The sequence below is a fragment of the Camelus dromedarius genome, chromosome 25 (genome assembly GCF_036321535.1).
Source record: "Camelus dromedarius isolate mCamDro1 chromosome 25, mCamDro1.pat, whole genome shotgun sequence".
In the NCBI taxonomy this organism is placed as follows: domain Eukaryota; kingdom Metazoa; phylum Chordata; class Mammalia; order Artiodactyla; family Camelidae; genus Camelus; species Camelus dromedarius.
The window spans coordinates 9259718-9278307 of record NC_087460.1 but is presented as its reverse complement, the minus strand read 5'-3'; the positions used below and the strand labels follow the sequence as shown (position 1 = coordinate 9278307).

The 18590-nt window shown below is 38.4% G+C and overlaps 1 long non-coding RNA gene across 7 annotated transcripts in view; it reads right to left on the bottom strand.

The window, feature by feature from the left end:
• C25H12orf60 (chromosome 25 C12orf60 homolog) overlaps nucleotides 1–18590 on the bottom strand; it is a 72569-nt gene that overhangs the window by 23777 nt on the left and 30202 nt on the right. The gene's annotated exons all lie outside the window — the stretch shown is intronic.

Sequence of the window (18590 nt, the reverse complement as noted above, 5' to 3'; positions counted from 1 at the left end):
TCTTGGTGGACTCTAAACATCCTAGGATTGAAATTGGCCCCAATTTTTCTCACTTTAAAATGTAATCCCCCTCCCCCACCAACTATCCTCAAGTAAGCTGATGCTACGCTAGACACTACATTATGAGGTTTATCTGTGAATTTCTTTAGAAAAATGAACTGGGTGACCTACTGGGGTTTTTTTTCCATCTCTCATTTTTCTGAATTCAGGCATTGAAAGCTAACCAATAAACAAGAAAGCCAGGAACATAAGTCATCCGGGGTTGTTAAAACATGAGGTTAAGCTTTGAAAATACTGTTTAAGAAATGTGTCCTTTTCTCAGTTAATACAGGAGATTTTTATGGTGTTTGCCTAGAAACACTCTGACTCCTTTACTTTGGAGAAAGAAATATACAAAATTCATCTCTACCCGTTTCATCTAAGGGTAATGACCACTCCTTTTGACAACAAACCTGTAATAAAGCAGGAAAATAATCTGCATGCACTTGGATGCATGTGTTTAAACATCCTGAGAGAGAAATTTTCTTCTTACAAGGAATCTTGGAAAGGTTTCTAAAGGATAGAAATTTTGTATCATAGAAGTATTTAAAGAAAATCACAAATGCTGTGACATATTCATATGAGTGAATTAGTACTCAAACATGAAAGTATACCAAAGAAGACAGTTCAGAGCTGAGAAAGAGGAGATAAATGTTTCACTGAACTGATAAATACATTTCTATGTAACAGGCTCTGTATCAAGGAAAGGCGGCTTGAACTACAAAGCTTAGTAGAAGCATATGGACAAACAGCACCCATCTATTCGAAAACATAAGACAGAATTAAGAGTTGGAAGAAAAAAATGGAGCAAATTTAGAAAGAGTTTCCCGAACGTGTACTTAGGGAACAATGTTGCAGTCAGCATCTTGACAAAAGTTGTTTTATGCCCAAATAAGTTCTATTGTCTTTATATATCTCATTTTGGAGACATCTATATACATATGATTTAATGTATTAAGCCCTCTGTGTGGCCCATCAATAAAGGAATCTGAGTCTATTTAACACAGGAGTTCACAAGATAATTTGACAATAGAGCATTCTTTGCAAAGGGCATCGATCAACATCTTGCACGGCCAATTTTAGAATTACTACAACTGTATATAAAATAGAGAAACAACAAGGTCTTACTGTTTAGCACAGGAAACTATACTGAATATCTTGTAATAACCTATAATGATAAAGAATATGGGAAGGATATATATATATATATGTATAACTGAATCAATGTGCTGTACACCAGAAACTAACACAACATTGTAAATCAACTATACTTCAATCAAAAAAGAAGAGAATTACTAGTCAAGCCCAACCTCTCACTCTTTCCTTCTATAGCATGGCTACTATGTAATTAACACTTAACAAATAGTTACCACATACCTGCTCTATGCCATACGATATGGACATACAGTAGCAGGTGGCCGTTCAGTCTGCACTTCTTAGTGTTATGAAATTCTCTAGGTCACATGATGTACTATTTCAGTTTTGAATAATTAAATGTTAGGAAAGAAACTTTTTTTAAAATACTGAATCAATTTAAACATTTTGGCCTTAATTCTTCTCTCTAAAATAAAGCAGAATAAATATATTCTACCATTTCACTTACTTTTTTTTCAAACTTTCACATTTGATGTGTTGCTCAGACACCTTCATACTCCCAAGCATTTTTTTCTTTCCTTTTTTTTTTAAAGCAAATAGAAACACAAACTCCATTTATACGTAAAATAAACTCATTTTTTTCATGAGCATGCTAACTTTGTATCTCAGCCATGACCTGAGAAGGGCATGGTGACCAGGAGCTCACAACTCTCAGGAACAGTTTATTTCACTTACCAAGTGAAATTTTCTTTCCACATCAATGCGAAAAATGACCCAATGCCACATGTTCCATTTGCCATGATTCTAAGACAGCAAAGTTATATGATTTCTTTTTTATTACTTTATTTTATTGTAGTAAGCAACCTAACAACAGATCCACCCTCTTGATTATTTTAAGAGTACCATACATTATTGTTCACTATAGGTGCAATGATGTACAGCAGATCTCTAGAGCTTATTTATCATACTTAACTGAAACTTTATGTCCTACCCCTTGATTAGTAATTCTTCATCCTGCCACCCAACCCCTGACAATCACCATCCACTTTTCAATCCTAAAAATTTGACTATCTTAGATACCTCATATAATAATTCAGTATTTTTCTTCCTGTGACTGATTTCACTTAGCATAATGTCACAAGATTCATCCACGTCATTGCATATTGTAGAATTTCCTCCTTTTTTAAAGTTGAATAATATTCCATTGTATACCACATTTTCTTTATCCATTCATCTGTCAATGGACATGTTGCTTGTTTCCACATCTTCGCTATTTTGAATAGCACTGCAATGAATGTGGGTGTACAATGATCTCTTCAATATTTTGGTTTCAATTCTTTTGCATCTAGAAGTTGGATTGCTAGATCATATGATGGTTTTATATTTAATTTTTTGAGGAACTGCCATACTGTTTTTATAGCAGCTGCAATATTTTGTATTCCCACCAACATTGTGCAAGGATTTCAGTTTCTCCACAACCTCACCAACACTTCTCTCTTGTCTTTCTGATAATTACCATCCTGACAGTTATAAGGTGATATCTCTGTGTGCTTTAGATTTGCATTTCCCTAATGATTAGTATCAGTTTCTTTTCATTTGAAATATCTATTAAAAACCTTTGTCCATTTTTTAAAAAATCAGGTTATTTACTTACTTATTTGCTCTTGAGTTCTAGGTATTCCTTACATATTTTGGATACTAATATCTTATCAGACATATGAATTGTGAGTATTTTCTGGCATTCCCTTGGTAGCCTTTTCACTATGTTGATTTTTTCCTTTGTTGTACAGAAGCTTCTTAGTTTGATGTCACAATTGTCTATTTTTTGTTTTGGGTACCTGTGTTCTGGTATCATATCCATGAAATCATTGCCAAGACCAATGTCATGAAGCTTTTCCTCTGTGTTTTCTTCTAGGAGCTTTATAATTTTAAGTCTTGTGTTTAAGACTTTAACCCATTTTGAGCTAATATTTGTATAAAGTGTAATATAAGGATCCAATTTCATTCTTATGTATGTGGATATCTAGTTTCTCAAACATCATTTGGTCTTTTAGTTTCTTTGTTCGCTTGTGAAAGTCTGTACATTAAGTTTTTTTATTGATGTATATAGTTGATATACAATGTTGTGTTAGTTTCAGGTATACAGCAAAGTGATTCAGTTTTATATTTTTTTCTTATATATTTTATATATATATTCTTTTTCAGATTCTTTTCCATTATAGGTTATTATAAGATATTGAACATAGGTCCCTGTTGTTCATCTATTTCATATACAGCAGTGTGCATCTGTTAATCCCATATTCCTAATTTATCCCTCTCCCACCTTCCCCCTTTGGTAACCATAAATTTGTTTTCTATGTCTGTGAGCCTATTTCTGTTTTGTTAATAAGTTCATCTGTATCATTTTTTAGATCCCACATATAAATGATATTATATGATATTTGTCTTACATAAAACATCTTATCGCTGTTAACAGTCCACACCACCATTTCCAATCTTCCTCAGTGGCTAGACCCATCAGAGCTCCAAAACTGACAAAACAGATGCCAGTTCCCCAGTAGGCCCAGAGAAGATGAGACACTGGGTACATGTATCAAGACTTGTCCTCCCCTGGGGGAAGCTGAGAGCTGGGGTTTTTGGTTTTTTTTGTTTGTTTGTTTGTTTGTTTTTCCATTTGCTTATTCTGTTCTAAGCCAGGAAGGGGACCTATGTCATCTACCTGCCAAAGCCACCATCTCCATTCTCCCTCAGACAGCTAGACTGTGCCAAACCCACCAGTCCTCCAAGACTGACAAGACTGGTACAAGTTAGGATCTTCTCTACAAAAGCTCTGTCCTTACCACCACCCTAGGAGCCCTGGATGGATGATACTACTTTTCCATTTTCATGAACAGATTTATTTTAAGTGTTTCCACATACACACATTATTTCCATTGGTACTAACAGCATCTGTGGATTGTAGGAATTATTATCCATGATCAAGAGGGGTGAAAAAATAAAAATTCACTAGGTTAAAGTAACATGTAAGATAAAAGCAAAACCAACACTGGAACTCGATTTTTAATACCTAGATATTCTTTTATCCACTACAGGTGGGAAGTTTTGAGAGTCTTTTTTGCAAAGGCAAAACTAAGGATGGGCAGTGTTTGCATACTGACCAAACTTTCAACAGTATGGAAAGAGGAGGCCCAGCCCTAATGCTGGAAAAAGCGTTGCGAATGAAAAGCTCTTTTGTCATCTTTCAGTTTCTGATAAGACTTCCTTGAGAATCACAGAGTCTCATGTTTGAAATCAGTCTGAAAAACATTTTTTCAGGATTGTTGCTCTCCTGTCTTAGAACAAACTAGATCTCCTGGACAAAATCAAATAATTCAATTTAGTTTTGCAAGAGGGGAAAATAAATCTGTATTTCAAAAATATTTACAGTGTTGGGTTTTTTTTTTTTTTTTTTTCCTTTGCACTCAGTGACCTGGAAGATGAAAAGAAGGCTTCAAGCCAAACCAAAATATACCCATGGTTTTCCACAAGCTGAGCTGGGTTTCTAAATGTTGCAGTTAAAAAGCTTCAAAGTCATAATTCAGGTTTGTGCCTGCCTGGTATGCCTTAGAATTTTAAACAATGACATGATTTATCACCTTCATATTAAAAACAAACACATATTACTTGTAGAGGCTAAATAAGATCTTGATGGATAAACTAGGTATTTAGATATTCAAGCTCTAGAATTAGTCCTATGTATACTGCAGTTTCTCCAGTACCTATATTTATAAGCCTCTAGGTTTCCAAGAATTCTCATACCACTCTGTACCTCTCTAAGTTTAATTGGGATTTATTTTCAGTATCCATCTTAATGCCCTCTTCTATTCCAGTCATTTAGAACCAAAGAGTGCCAGAATTAAAAGTCCTTTGTTTGACCTCTGTTCATGCCAAAATCTCAAGCAACTCACCACTCCCCTTTAGAAAACTCAGATATATATGTCCCTTAAATCTGAATGCCTGTCTTTATCCTGGCTCATTTTATGGCTCTGTTTTACAGCCCAGAGATGAGCTCTGGAAATCAGAAGCACTATGTCTGGAGGAGAATAAACACGAAAAAAAAAAAAGGGACTTCGTGCTATATGACCAGTGTTTGAAGAAGTGACTGCTATTTTGTTCGAAGCAGAGAAGGTATGTATGACATCTAAGTACAGACATGCAAAGATCTAGGAAACAGAAAAGACTTCTATGTTATCCTAAGGGTAGGACTGACAAAGTGTGAAAAAAAGACAGGGAGAAAATTTTTTTTCCAATGAATTCAAAATCTAAAGGACAGGTTCAAATTTGAAAAGGGCTGTGGAGTAAGCTTCTCTTCATGGGGTATGTCTAAACATAGGACTTGACAGGGACAAAGAAAAGGGAGATTCCTAAAGTGGACTGTCAGACCAGATGACCCTTCAAACCTTAATATTTTATGATTTTTAGCTACTTTCAAAAGGGAGAGATATATGAATACTTTCCTCATAAAACCAACTGTTAGCCCTCATTTTGTTCAGAAAAGAGAGAGGATTATACATAGAAGATCCAAAAAATGACTGAAGGACGGAAGGTGCTCCAGGACTGACAGAATGAGCACGTGAAGATGGGCAAATAAGGAGACGGTTACAGTTGAGCTGTCAGACTGGTGTATGGTCAGAGAAATACAATTAACCACTATTTGGCATTTGTATCTTGATTTGGCATTGACATCCTGACTGTTTATAAGCACAGATAACATGTCTGTGAAGTAGGCATACTTTGGAGCTTGCGTTTTACTTTTTAGATGACTGGTTTAACCCTTTAGGTCTCATTATAACCACAGCCCTAGGTTGTGAATTAAATGTGGCAAAATGCAGGTGACAGTTAAGAGCCTGACAAGGAAGGAACGGATTTCTATTACTCTTTAAGCATCTCATGTCTCACAATCTTAAATGTAATTAAACTAGTAAAAACATGAATTACACATTCTGTTTTGCTATGGTCCGTGTGATGTAGCAGAAATGAATCTGAGATTAAAAACAGTGCAGAGTGTATGTCCTTATGGCTAGACCGAACATAGACTAGCTATGAGTAACTTGACAAGGCCACTTAGCCGATTTGACACACAGCTGGGAAAAAAGGCTAACAATGTCTGATCTACCTACTTCATGTCCTATTATAAGGATTAAATTGGATAATGAGAATTTCTAAACTGCTGAGTGCAAATGTGTATATGACAGGGAAAAACATGCATAAAAAGAATGCTTGACCCACGTTAGGTATTTTTATATACACTATTTCACACTTCTAGATATAGAAAATTTAAAAATATACACTAGTCAACTACTTTTTAGCAGTTCATAAATCACTTGCTTTTTTAAAAAATTTCTAACACTAATCTTTAAAATATGTTTCCTCTGTGCTATGTACAGAAGTTTGAAAATATACTAATTCACAAATCTCTGTGTTTTCTAATAATTTCGATACTTTAAACCTAAATCTGAGAATGAAAGACTTACCGTACAAAGGACCGACCCAAGGTCAAATCCTAACACAGTTTTGTTTTTCTTTAATGTCTCTCATTTCCCTTTTGTTTGCACTTCCTTACACCACCACCCCTCACTTCTACACAAAGGGTGACCCTGTGCCAACCCCTTTAACCACACGCCAATCAAAAATCTCCCATCAAGAAATAATCTGTGGTCAGTCTTGTATAACTCGGTACATGAAAGTCAATGTATTCATTCTTTCCACAGACAACTGCCTTTTCAGGTGTGTCCCTAGCTACAGATCGTAATCTTAGCCTTATTTAATTTCACGATGATCAGGCACAAGGGAATTGGTACAGAAGATCATGAGCTTAGTTGCCCACATCTTTTTCCCCAGTTGCCTCTGAAACCTCCCAGTTCAAATCACTGAAAGAATTAGATGGTAAACTGAGTTCTGTTGGGCCAGTAAGTGAACAACACTAACCCGGAACTTTTGCTGTGAGTAGCTGTTTTCCTGGCCATTAGTCACAAAAATGTCAATGTTTATGTAACTACAGTCAAAATCCAGAGGCACCAGCTTGACCAAAACTTTCCTTCTCAGTGTTACAGTACAGAGCTGCTTCTGTACACACCTCACATGAATGTAGAACTGTGTGGTTATATTAAGTTGGCCGGAAAATTGTGTTTTCCTTGACAGCAATTAGGGTTTTACACAGAGATCTTCCCTCCTGAACCAACATTTAAAGGCATATTTTTAAAATTATAGGGGAAAAAAAACTTAATTAGGCAATAAAGCTGTACGCCAGGTACAGAAAACCTGTTATATCTCTGTTATCATGCTCTCTACATGTGAACAATGGCATGGTGTCTATCAATCGATGGTTTTACAATTAAATACATTAAACATTTATTGAAATTACAAAGCATCTATTTGCAAAATGTACATACATTTCCTTCTATAAGAAAAAAATAATCTTTAAAACAGTCATGATGGCTTCAAACAAAAGGAAAAGTGAACAATAATAAAATGTTGAGCTGTTGCAACATTAAAGGAATTATATAATTTAAATTTTAAAAGAACCCGAAAGGCCTCTCTTCTGATACTTAAAATCTCTTTTCCTTCCAGCCATCTCCCCAAGGTCTTTGATTAAGCAGTCAGCTGATTCAGTATAACTGAAAACATGGATATATGAAAAGGGAGGCCCATTTGTCAGGAAATTATTGTGCAGGTAGATGATTTTGACTCGTCTGATCTGACAAGTAGCCTATAGTGCTAAGAACAGTAAAGACAACAATTTGGGTCCAGCCAACCTCCCTCTAAACAGTAATAATCACAGTAATGCAAGCTATGGTAAAAACTGCTGTGCAATGAGCACTCCCTATGTAACAGACACTGTCCCTCCCCACAAACTTTTTTCATTCAATCCTAACAGTGACCATTTCAGGTGGACAGTATTAACTCCATTTTCCAAAAGTGTAAGCTAAGACTCAGAGAGGGTAAGTAATTTGCTCAGTTTCATCAGACTAGAAAAAGTAGAATCTGAGTTGAAGCCCACATCTGCCTGTTTCTTAAACACTGTGTCCTTTGATCATGCAGGACTTGAAAGAGAAATGAATTTCAACATCAAGAATCTAGAGCTTGCCAAGGGGTGTTAAAACTGCGTCCAGAATTCACCAGGACTAGATCAGAGAATCCCAAACACTGCACATCAAGGTTTGTGAACTTGACAAACCCTGTGAGGGTCAGAGAAGTAAGCTGAGTGAGAAGGAGCCACTGGGCACCATATTTCATATGGACAAGAATCAAGCATAGAAAAATCTGCTAGCTAGGGCAAAGACAAGCTTGTACCACCACTTCAGGAAAATAAGATTCAGCGTGCAAGGGGTCATAAACTCGAGTCAGGAGGGTAAGGACAAAACATCTCTCTTCTGCCCTCACCCCAACAAAGGATCTGGAGAACAAGACATAACAGAAACGAGGAAGAAGGCTGAAAGTTCCTTTAAGTTTCTTCAAATCTTAGTTCCTTAGTAAACTTGGGTTAATGAAAATACTATTACCAAAAAAGGGCAGTTGGGGGAATTAAGTGAGCTTAAACATATAAAGTACTTGGCCCAACATCTGGCTTAAAGAAAAGTACTCAATAAATGTTGATGGTTTTGTTGTTCCAGAGGGCCACCTTCAGCTTTCTAATATAGTGCAGTTTAATACAAAAACTCGCTGACTGGGAGTCAGAAGACCTGGTTTGAATCTTTTTATTTGCTTTGCCCTAACCTAGCTATGTTAGGCGAGGTACATTACCTACCTGAGTGCCAGTGTGCTCATCTGTAAAGAAGGGACTACACTGCCTGCTCACAAAACCATCGGGAGGATTAAATGAGAATAAATTATAAAATGCTTAGCATAGTATTTGGCAAGCATAGGTTGATTCACTCACACATACAAAAAAAAACATATATTCAACAAAAATAATTAATTGAGGGCCTATCCAGGTGATAGGCACTATTACAAGCATAGGTGATGGATACAGCAGTGAACAAAAGATATGATTCCTGCCTTCATGAAGCCTATACTCTGAACATGCTACTTAAGTATTTGTGTGATTTGAACTGTATGTTAAATCAGGCTGGTAATATGATTTTCTAAGGATGATAAACCCACAGCCTTGACTTATTAGTAGAAATGACTGGGTAAACCAGACTAAAAGGGGGGAGGGGTAGCTCAGTGGTAGAACGTGTGCTTAGCGTGCCCAAAGTCCTGGGTTCAATCCCTAGTACCTCCATAAAAAAATTTTTTTAATCAAGTAAATAAACCTAATTACCTTTCCCTCCCCACAAGAAGAAAACAAGATTGTTCATCACTGTTCAGAACAGAGAAGAATCAGCAAAGTCATTCTATCCATTAAAATCACAAAGCACACAATCTATCAACAGGTGGTAAATCAGCAGAATCATATTTCCAAGTGAAAAGAATCTCCTTTAAGAACAACAATCGCAATATACTAAATAGAACTGCATTATTGAGATAAGAAGACAAAGACAGCAAGCCCCAAAAACACTACCCATTTTCTCCGGAGTGTATATATTTAAATAAAGGTATACTTAGCTCCTAACGCACGTAGCCGCTAAATATATGGGAACCTTAGGGAATCTCTTGGGCTCACTTGGGAAGTTCAAAAGGCTCATCTAAAACAAAAATTCCTCTCTCTACTCAGCCTTATGGAACCTAAGTTTTAACAATAAAATGATGCTGACTTCTAGAACAAATTAAGTATATTAAAATGATGGAACTATAATTGTTACATTGATGTGATCCATGGTGGTAGCTCCAAAATACATAAGGAAAAGTAATAGGAAATGGGGGGAAATTACAGCAAAGATTAAGAGCCTAGAAAAGTTTCAGGAACTGGAACCAGAGAGAGAACTAACCAAACATGTTGGTATAAGATAAAAAATATGGAAACCAGGAAATAATAACGTCAAATGATTTAGAAAGTAAAGAGAAGAAAAAGCAGAAGCGATGACAATCAAATCAAATCAGTAATTTTTTTGAAGTTACACATAGAATGCTCGAGGAGTACTTGTACCCAGTGGTGAGGGAAATCAGAGAATTAACAGAACAAACAAGATGAGCAGCCTGAAGAAATCTGGGTTAATAAACTTCATGGACCAGGTTCTAATGAAGTAGGTTGAACAGGTTCAAAGAGAAAAGGGACACAACCTCATCGAGAGACTCCTGAAGTGGCAGCTGAATGCAGAGGGTCAGCACGTATTATATTTAGATTTTAGGAAAGCATTTGACAAACCTTTAGAACATCTTTAACCTACTAATCATAGCTGTATGCAAGCTCCTGTGTAACAGCTCCACCACCTGGACCATCTCTAAATTTGGCTCTGTGGATTGCTTTGTCTCTTGGCAATGGATTATTTCTCTTGGTTTTGTGTGTGTGTCATAACTTTTGTCTGAATGCTAGATATTAAGTGTAGAAAAAACTGAGGTCAGCTGTGTTCGTGCCCTGAATAGACACACGTCTTTTTCCTTTGGGCGTTAGTGTTGGGAATAGGTCACCGTACTCACTAGTTGAGCTGGACTGAGGTTTTGTTTCGCTCCAACAGCCTTCAGTGCATCCCAGACCACGGAGGGGGGGCTGTCTTTAGCCTGTGCCTCGCGTGGGGTCTGAGGAGCCTGAGGGACTTCCTCAGTGTGTCCGCCCTGCTCTCAGTTCAGAGCGGGTCCTGTGTGCCTGCACTTCCCGGGGTTGGGGTTATCGCTCTCCGCAGTCTTGCTCCTCCCCCTGCAATAATCAGCTGCTGCCCCTTGGAGGGAGGAGAAGCCTCCAACTCAGGAAAGATTCTTGCAGCTGGCCTCCCGGATGGGGCTCTCTCCTCCCTCCTCCATCTCCTCCCACTTCCCCCACCCGCCCCGCATCCCCCACCATGGCAGCCAAATCCTGACTTGGATCTATAAGGAGTCCTGCATGGAGAGAGTTTCCACCCTTCCCAGTGGGAGGAGACCTCTCTTTGCATCATTGCACGCTCTTGAGCCGGACAGGTTTCCCTGCCTGTCCCCAGAGGCAGATGGCTCTCCTTCAGATATGGAAGTTCTGTAGATTTCTGTGTTTTTCTCATTTTTAGCATGAAGGTAGCATTCTCTTTAAGCTTCTTCACCCTACGTGGAATGACGGAGATAGGGTTGCAAATGCCCGGAAGAGTCTAGGTAGATAGGTATTATATTGTTAAACTAGCCTAGGAGTAAAAGATGTGGATTATAGCTGAATGGAGAATGCATGACCTACCCTAGGGTATTTTAATATTTTTTTAAAAATTACTTAAATCAAAAATATCTTTTGAATTTAACTGACAAGTGGTGATCCCTGTGACCCCTGGTTAAGACATCTGCAGAGTTAGATGTGTCCAAACCTGGTTGAGCACCTGTTTGATGCATAATTAAAGAGAACTTTAAAATGTATCATTTTCAACCTGAAAGGAAATTCCCACTGCCGTGCCCAGGAATCTCTACTGAACCCGGTGCTATTTTCAATATTTTAATTAATGTTTTGATGAAGACAAAAGAAGCATGGTATTCCAATTTTTCCATGAAACTAAACCAAAAGTTATTGCTGTAACACTTCAGAATCAGGATTTGTGGTCGTTGACAAGTTAAAATTAAGGGGCTAAGGATGCATAAACGCAAAGCTCTAAAAGTGAGCTTGCTAAATCGACTTCAGATATACAGCTGCATAGGACTGGTGATATCTGACTTAATAATAGAAGTTTGTGTCCAAACGACCTTACGATTTCTAATAGATGCAAATTCAGCAAGTCGAAAGAATGACATAGTTACCCAAAAGAGCTCCTTCACCTTAGGCTGCATCAGTGAAGGAGAGAGTTCAGGATAAAAGAAGCCTTTAGCCCCACTGATTAGATACATGTGTGGGGTGTCCCGTTGCCATATTTCGCAAGAGTCACTGACTTACTGGAATTTAGGAAGATGGCCAGGATGATAGTGGGAGGAACAGTTGAGTCAGAATGCTAACTCGAGAAAGGGAAACCTGAAAGAACAGAACAGCATCTTCAGGTGACAGAAAAGAAGAGGTGGGGGCAGGGGGTGAGACAGGATTTGGCCACTCAGATCAGAAGTTACTCAAAACAATCATCAGTGCACTGAGAATAGATGGAACGGATGTAATAATATGTGTTATTTGATATGTTGTTACATTCGGGGTAAGGAAGACAGACATTTTCCCCTCTGGTCACACAAAAAACTAATGATTAGTGAAATGGGATACACGTTTGTATCCTTCATTGTTAGTTAATGTAAGATTTGTGTGATATCTCAGAGCAGGGGAACAGCAAAGAAGTTCTCTCAGCATAACAAGAGAGTGGTGAATTTTATAGACTAAGACCAATTTTATGATTATGACTCAAATATTAATTTTTCAAGTAGAAGATTGGAGATTTTCAAAGAAAATTAATCTTTAAATTGGTGAAGTAGATTTGACTTTATATATTCATAAAGCCTAGAAGGAAATGGCTGTAGTATGGGTTATTCTTTATCCTCATCATCATCCATGAAAAGACAGCTCACTCTTCCAACCTCTTGAGGACCAGCATTAGACAGGGAACCCAGAATTCACCTCCCTTCTCAGAGAGGCGATACCTGGGTGGAGGAGAAAGGCAATCAATTTTTAGCAGAGGACAGAAGGTTCAAATTTTTCAAGATGCAGTCAGGACTGATGGTACTGGGAGTTCATTATATTTCTAGGGGGTGGTTTGTGGTCCCAGAGAAACAGGAGATGGGATAAAAGCCATTATCTTTGATGGGGTAATAGGTTGAAAGAAAGCTTCAAGGGCAGACTTCCGAGCCACAGGAAGCATTTACTCACTGTGACCATCAGGAGAAAAGTAAGGTTCATCCTCCCTGAGTTACACCCTTCTGCCCTGAGTAGTAGAGACATGTCATGTAGAAAAATTTTTTTAAAAAGTGGGAGGGGGGCAGCCCACACAGGAAACAGATATGAACTTGTTTTAAAAAAAAAAAAAAAAAAGCCCTCCAGTTCATTACACCTTAATGAACATGTGTAAAGCAAAGATTATTGAATGTAAAACCATGGTACCAGACAGAAGTATCTTAATTTCTAAGGAGTCTGGGAGCTGACAGAAGCGTGGCACTGAATTTACAACTACTAATCCGCAAACACGGAGAGTTACTGTCGCAGGTTAGACGCTTCAGTCTCCTTAGCAAGTTTGATGAACGTGAGAAACAAGCAGGGCTCCAATCAAAACACATGCCAAAGTGGGGACCGTGCAGAAAAAGAAAGGAACACAACTCAGTAGAAAAACTGTATCATGGAGAATACTTGCCCCCCAAATGTGACGTTATGGCACACATACGTGTACACACACTTTTTAATCCCCTGTGGACAAAGAGTGTCGCCTGCCTTTTGTTACTTGTAACAAGCCCCTTTTAACCACACCTGAGTCTATATTTATGAGGTGACATTTGGAAGCCCCTAAGGAGGGTTGGCAAGGGAACCAATCATGATTCGAGGGTAGAGACTTTTCTGTCACCTCCAGGGAAGGGAAAGGGGCTGAAGGTTGAATCAATCACCAATGGCAAATGATTCAATTCACCATGCCTCTCTGAAGAAGCCTCCATAAAAACCCACCAGGATGGAGTTTGGAGAGCCTCCACACATCCACATGCTGGGACGGTGGTGCACCCCAGTTCCATGGGGACAGACACTTCTGCACTCTGGATCCCTATGGACCTTGCTCTGTGCACCTCTTCATCTGGCTGCTTGTCTGCATCCTCTAGAATACACTGGTACAGGTGAGCATTTTTCACCTTTATGGCTCTGGAGCTATTTCAGGAACTGGAAACAAAAGATGCTCTATAGCTCTATTGCTTGGGAAATTGCAAAGGTTTTAGGCACTGCGTGCCACGAACCATGGACAAGTCCAAATAGATATTTATCATAAATCACAGTATCACAGGAAGGCACAGAGCAGAAGTCACTCTGTCAAGAATGCTGAGAAGGAGATCCACATCTGGTGGAAGAGGATGAGGTCAGAGTTCTTTACCAACACTCAGATCCTATGTTTTACAGGGGAAAAAAAAGAAAATAGAAGTGAGAAAGTTTAGATAACATGCTTTATAATGAATCAATTGATCTAACAACTATTGTTATAAAATATATTGAAACAATGGATGCAGGGGTCTCCTGAGAGCAGGACATGATTTCTGTGATTTCCCTGCCAAAACTGCATAACCTGAATCTAATCATCTGGAAATAACAGAGAAGCTTCAATGGAGAGACATTCCACAAAATAACTGACCTATAATTTTCAAAAATGTCAAGGTCAAAAAGCAAAATAAATACAGAGGCAACATTCCAGTTTAAAGAGACCAGAAAGACTTGACAATTAAATGCAAATTGTGATCCTGGAAGATAGCTATAAAGGAGATTACAGGAATAGTTGATGAAACTTGCATATGGACTGTGGCTTAGATAATAGTATTGAACACACGTTAAATTTCTTGATACGGTCATTGTACTGTGGTTGTGTAAGAGAATGTCTTTGTTTCTAGGGAATAAATTCTGACGTATTTAACGGTAAAGAATGTGAAGGGGAGCAGAATAGGTTGCCCGTAAAAGTACCACTTTGGCATGTGGATTATTTTGAGCTGAAGGTAATCTAGATCCAGCCAACTGGAGAAAAACTTTTACCTCTCGGTTAACTGTTTAAAAGAATTTAAATGGGGGCCTGCCAGAAAGCGAGCTATTTCCAGAGATAACTTTTTATCTGAAGGACTTATCTACATGGCAGGGCAAACATCTAATTACCAGACATCTGCTCTCCTCCCCTTTCAAGCCCCAGGGCCATACCCCACTCCTTAGCCAGGATGGCATAAAAGCCCCAGTTACCTGACTGCCTTTGGGTTTCACACATTTTTATGGGAATCACATACTTATGAAACTAAATTTGTTTTTGTCCTGTTAATTTGTCTTACATCAACATAATTTTCAGACCAGCCAAAGAACCTAGAAGGGAAGGAGGGAAAAATTTTCTGCCCCTGCAGGGATTAAATTAATTAAACACGGAGGCATGAGACTGAGGTGGTGCTAACACCTTACATAGCAGCCTATACAAGCAAACTAAAACCTGAGTCTGGACGGGCCTCAGCGTTAAGAAATCAAAACCAGGACAAGCTACCACAAACAGCCAACGAGTCTTTTCCAAATAAGGCAAAGCTTCAGCTACAGCCAATCGAATAATTTCCCTGCTTCGCTTTTACCTTTTCTCTAAGTACATACGTCTCTCCCCAGCTCCTGTCAGTGAAGCGTTCTGGTTTGGCACTGCCCAATTTGAACTGATTTTTGCTCAAACCCTTGAAATTTTGTTAATATGCCTCAGTTTATCTAGTAACAAGGGGTATGACATCTGCAACTTACTCTCAAGTGGTTTAGAAAAAAGAGAGAGAGCAAGTGGGACAAAACATAAGCAACCGATGAATGCGGACAGGGCATCCAGGAGTTCCTCGGACATACATACATTCCTTGTTCAGAAACTTGCAATGTTTCTGTACGTTTAAAATTGTATCTAAATAAAAAGTTATTTAAAAATGAAGGAGTTGGATTCACTTCCATAAGGGTCTGAAGGTAAAAGAGAACAGACAAGTTAAAATGTTAAAACTATCCTGACTATCTAATTTTGGGGTCCCTATCAAACTACTTTCCTTTGGATAACAAAGACTTCTGGCTGTACGCCATTGAAGGAACACAGGTCCAAAGGAGTTTAACAAGATCCAAACAGGAAATACCAAGAGCCACTTCCAAACTCTGAGGCTAATGGCAAAAAATACACTCCCCCCTATTCCCTGCCTTCACCACCGCTGCCCCCCCAGCCAAGAAGGCCCTCTAGCGACTACTTCAATCCATGCTCTGAAAGAAGCTTTAGAAAACGAGTCTAGAACGTTCAGAATGTATTCCAGAAAATTAGCAAAACATTTTCTTAAAGAGCTATTTATTAAAACTTTTCATAGAAATTAACTTTCACCTTGTTAAACACCCTATGAGTTGTGGGTCTTCAAATATCAGGAGGCGCCAACAGGTTCTGAGCACCTGCTAAGTGCCAGTGGAATCAGGAAGCAGAGGTAAGTGGGGAGCAGGGAGGTAAATACTGGCCCAGGTCAAACGTGAAGGACGTGACACAAGACAGGATCGAGCCGAGGTGTCTTTCTCAAGAGCCCATGTTTACCCCTTAATCAGTCCGCTCCAGAGATACTAGCGTTCCTGAGTCCACTCCACGGTATTTTGCAAGGTGTCTCAATTTCATTGCCAACACGGCCCTGCAAGAGTGGTGCTGTCATGTCTGCTTTTACACATACGAAGAAGCTGAGACTAAGAGCGAACAATACTGACTCAAATTCACAAAAGCTGGGAAGTCACGGAGGCAAAATACTAACACAGTTCTGCACAACTGCAAAACCCACATCCCTCTTACCCCTCCAGGCAGCACAAACAGACTGCATTTTGGAGAACTGAGTATCATCAAGAAAATGGTAACTGAGTGAACCTCAAGCTCGAAGTTAACTAATTTTACACCATCTCATGGGAATTTTAATAAAACAGCTCTCAAGACAAAAGGTGATTTTTTTTCTAAACACTGTCAGAAAACTTTTTAAAATTTTACTCAAAAATGTACACACACTCACACACCAGACCTGTGACCCTTCCCCACCCCAGTTATTATTCCTGGTGTTCTCTCTCCTCCCTCCCTCCTCCCTTCCTCTGTCTCAGTCTCTTCCCTCTGTTTCTCTCTCTGTTTTTCCCTCCCTCTTTCTCCTTTTTTCTTTCCTCCTACAGATTCCAGTTGTATAAAAAGGTTACAATGGTTCCTGCTGCCCCCTAGTGGTCTCATTTTGGAAGTGACAGTCACATTAGGAAAATTAGCAGAACCTTTCATAGACAGTAATAATAAAATGACACTTTCAGTCCTTTAGAGGTTATGGAGACAGTGGGCCATGGAGATAAGAGGAAAGTGCCTGTCATCACTGACAAGTTATCTGCCCTTACAGTGTTTCAGCAAACGCACCCATAAAGTGGAGGTTAAAAACATCTCCTGGTTGTATTATGGTTTGAGATCATGATAAAAGGTCTTAAAGCAGAGTACACTCTCCAAAAAAGGTAATTACTATCACTTTATTTATTTTTGACATTTCTACACGGTGACGGAAACAGGCTTAGACAGCTTGTAGGGTTTTTAGTTAATTCAGCTAGCAAGCTGCAGAACTAGACCCATAATCCAAGTTTTCAGACTCTTTTTATTTCTCTTTGTGAAACCTCAATATCCCAAATTAACAGTTGATAATGAGGAATTTTAGAATTATTAAGGTCTTAAAGAGATATTTTCATGCACTACTCACGTTTTCAGTTAAGTCCAAAAACGTATACATTTCATTGATTAGTGATCACACCTCTAAAACTGGGGCTTTAAAAATTGCAAGAAGAAAACCACACAAAGATTTATGTCCAAAACATGATCTCCATTGTTTATAACAGTACAAAGTTGAAAACAGGCTAAATATAAAATATTTATTCAATAAATATTTGGTACAAATAATAATCATTGTTTTTCTTTATTAAACAATTTATCAGTGCCAGGTGCTGTTTTAAGGGTTTTAAATGTATCAAAGCATTCAGTAAGGTAGGTACTATTATCAACTCCTCTTAGCCTATGAGGAAACTGAGTAGCAGAGAAGTACCTTGCACAAGCTCAGACATTAAGTAGTTGGGCCAGGAACTGAACCCAGGTGTCTTTCTCAAGACTTCAGATTCTACTCATTAACCAATCTGCTTTTGACACAGTGCAGTCCATGGATCCATCCCATATGTCACTGTATGGTAGCACCAATGGTAGGATATTGTACAGCCATAAAAAAAATCATGTTTTTAATAAATATTAAATTATACGGGGATGTGCGTATGTTAAAACACTAAGGGAAAACACAGCATGCAAAATCACAAACATAATTTCAATGTATGTGCGCTCATCTGTGTGTGTGTGTGTAAAACCAAAATCTAAATCTAAATAGTACCTTCATTCTGTAATTTCATTCTGTCTTTATATTTTTCTAGATACTCTGAACTTTTGTAATGAGACATAACTGCCGTGATCATCAGAAATTTCAGATTAAAAAACATTAGGGTGGTGAAAAAAATACCAGAATTTCCGGGAACAAGATTTAGTTTCCCTTCACAGCTAAAGAATGAATCAGAAAGTGTACATGGGAAAGATTTGCAAGAAAAACAACTCTCCCACGGATTGGGAATAGGGAAAGGATGTTCAGGCTACAAAGTGTCCAAGAGAGTGTTGCGTAGGACACCTACGCTGAATGAACTCAGCGTGATGGAACCTGTTAAAAATACTGGTTGATGTCACCTACTTTTAGGTGCTGTCAGCTATTCAGAC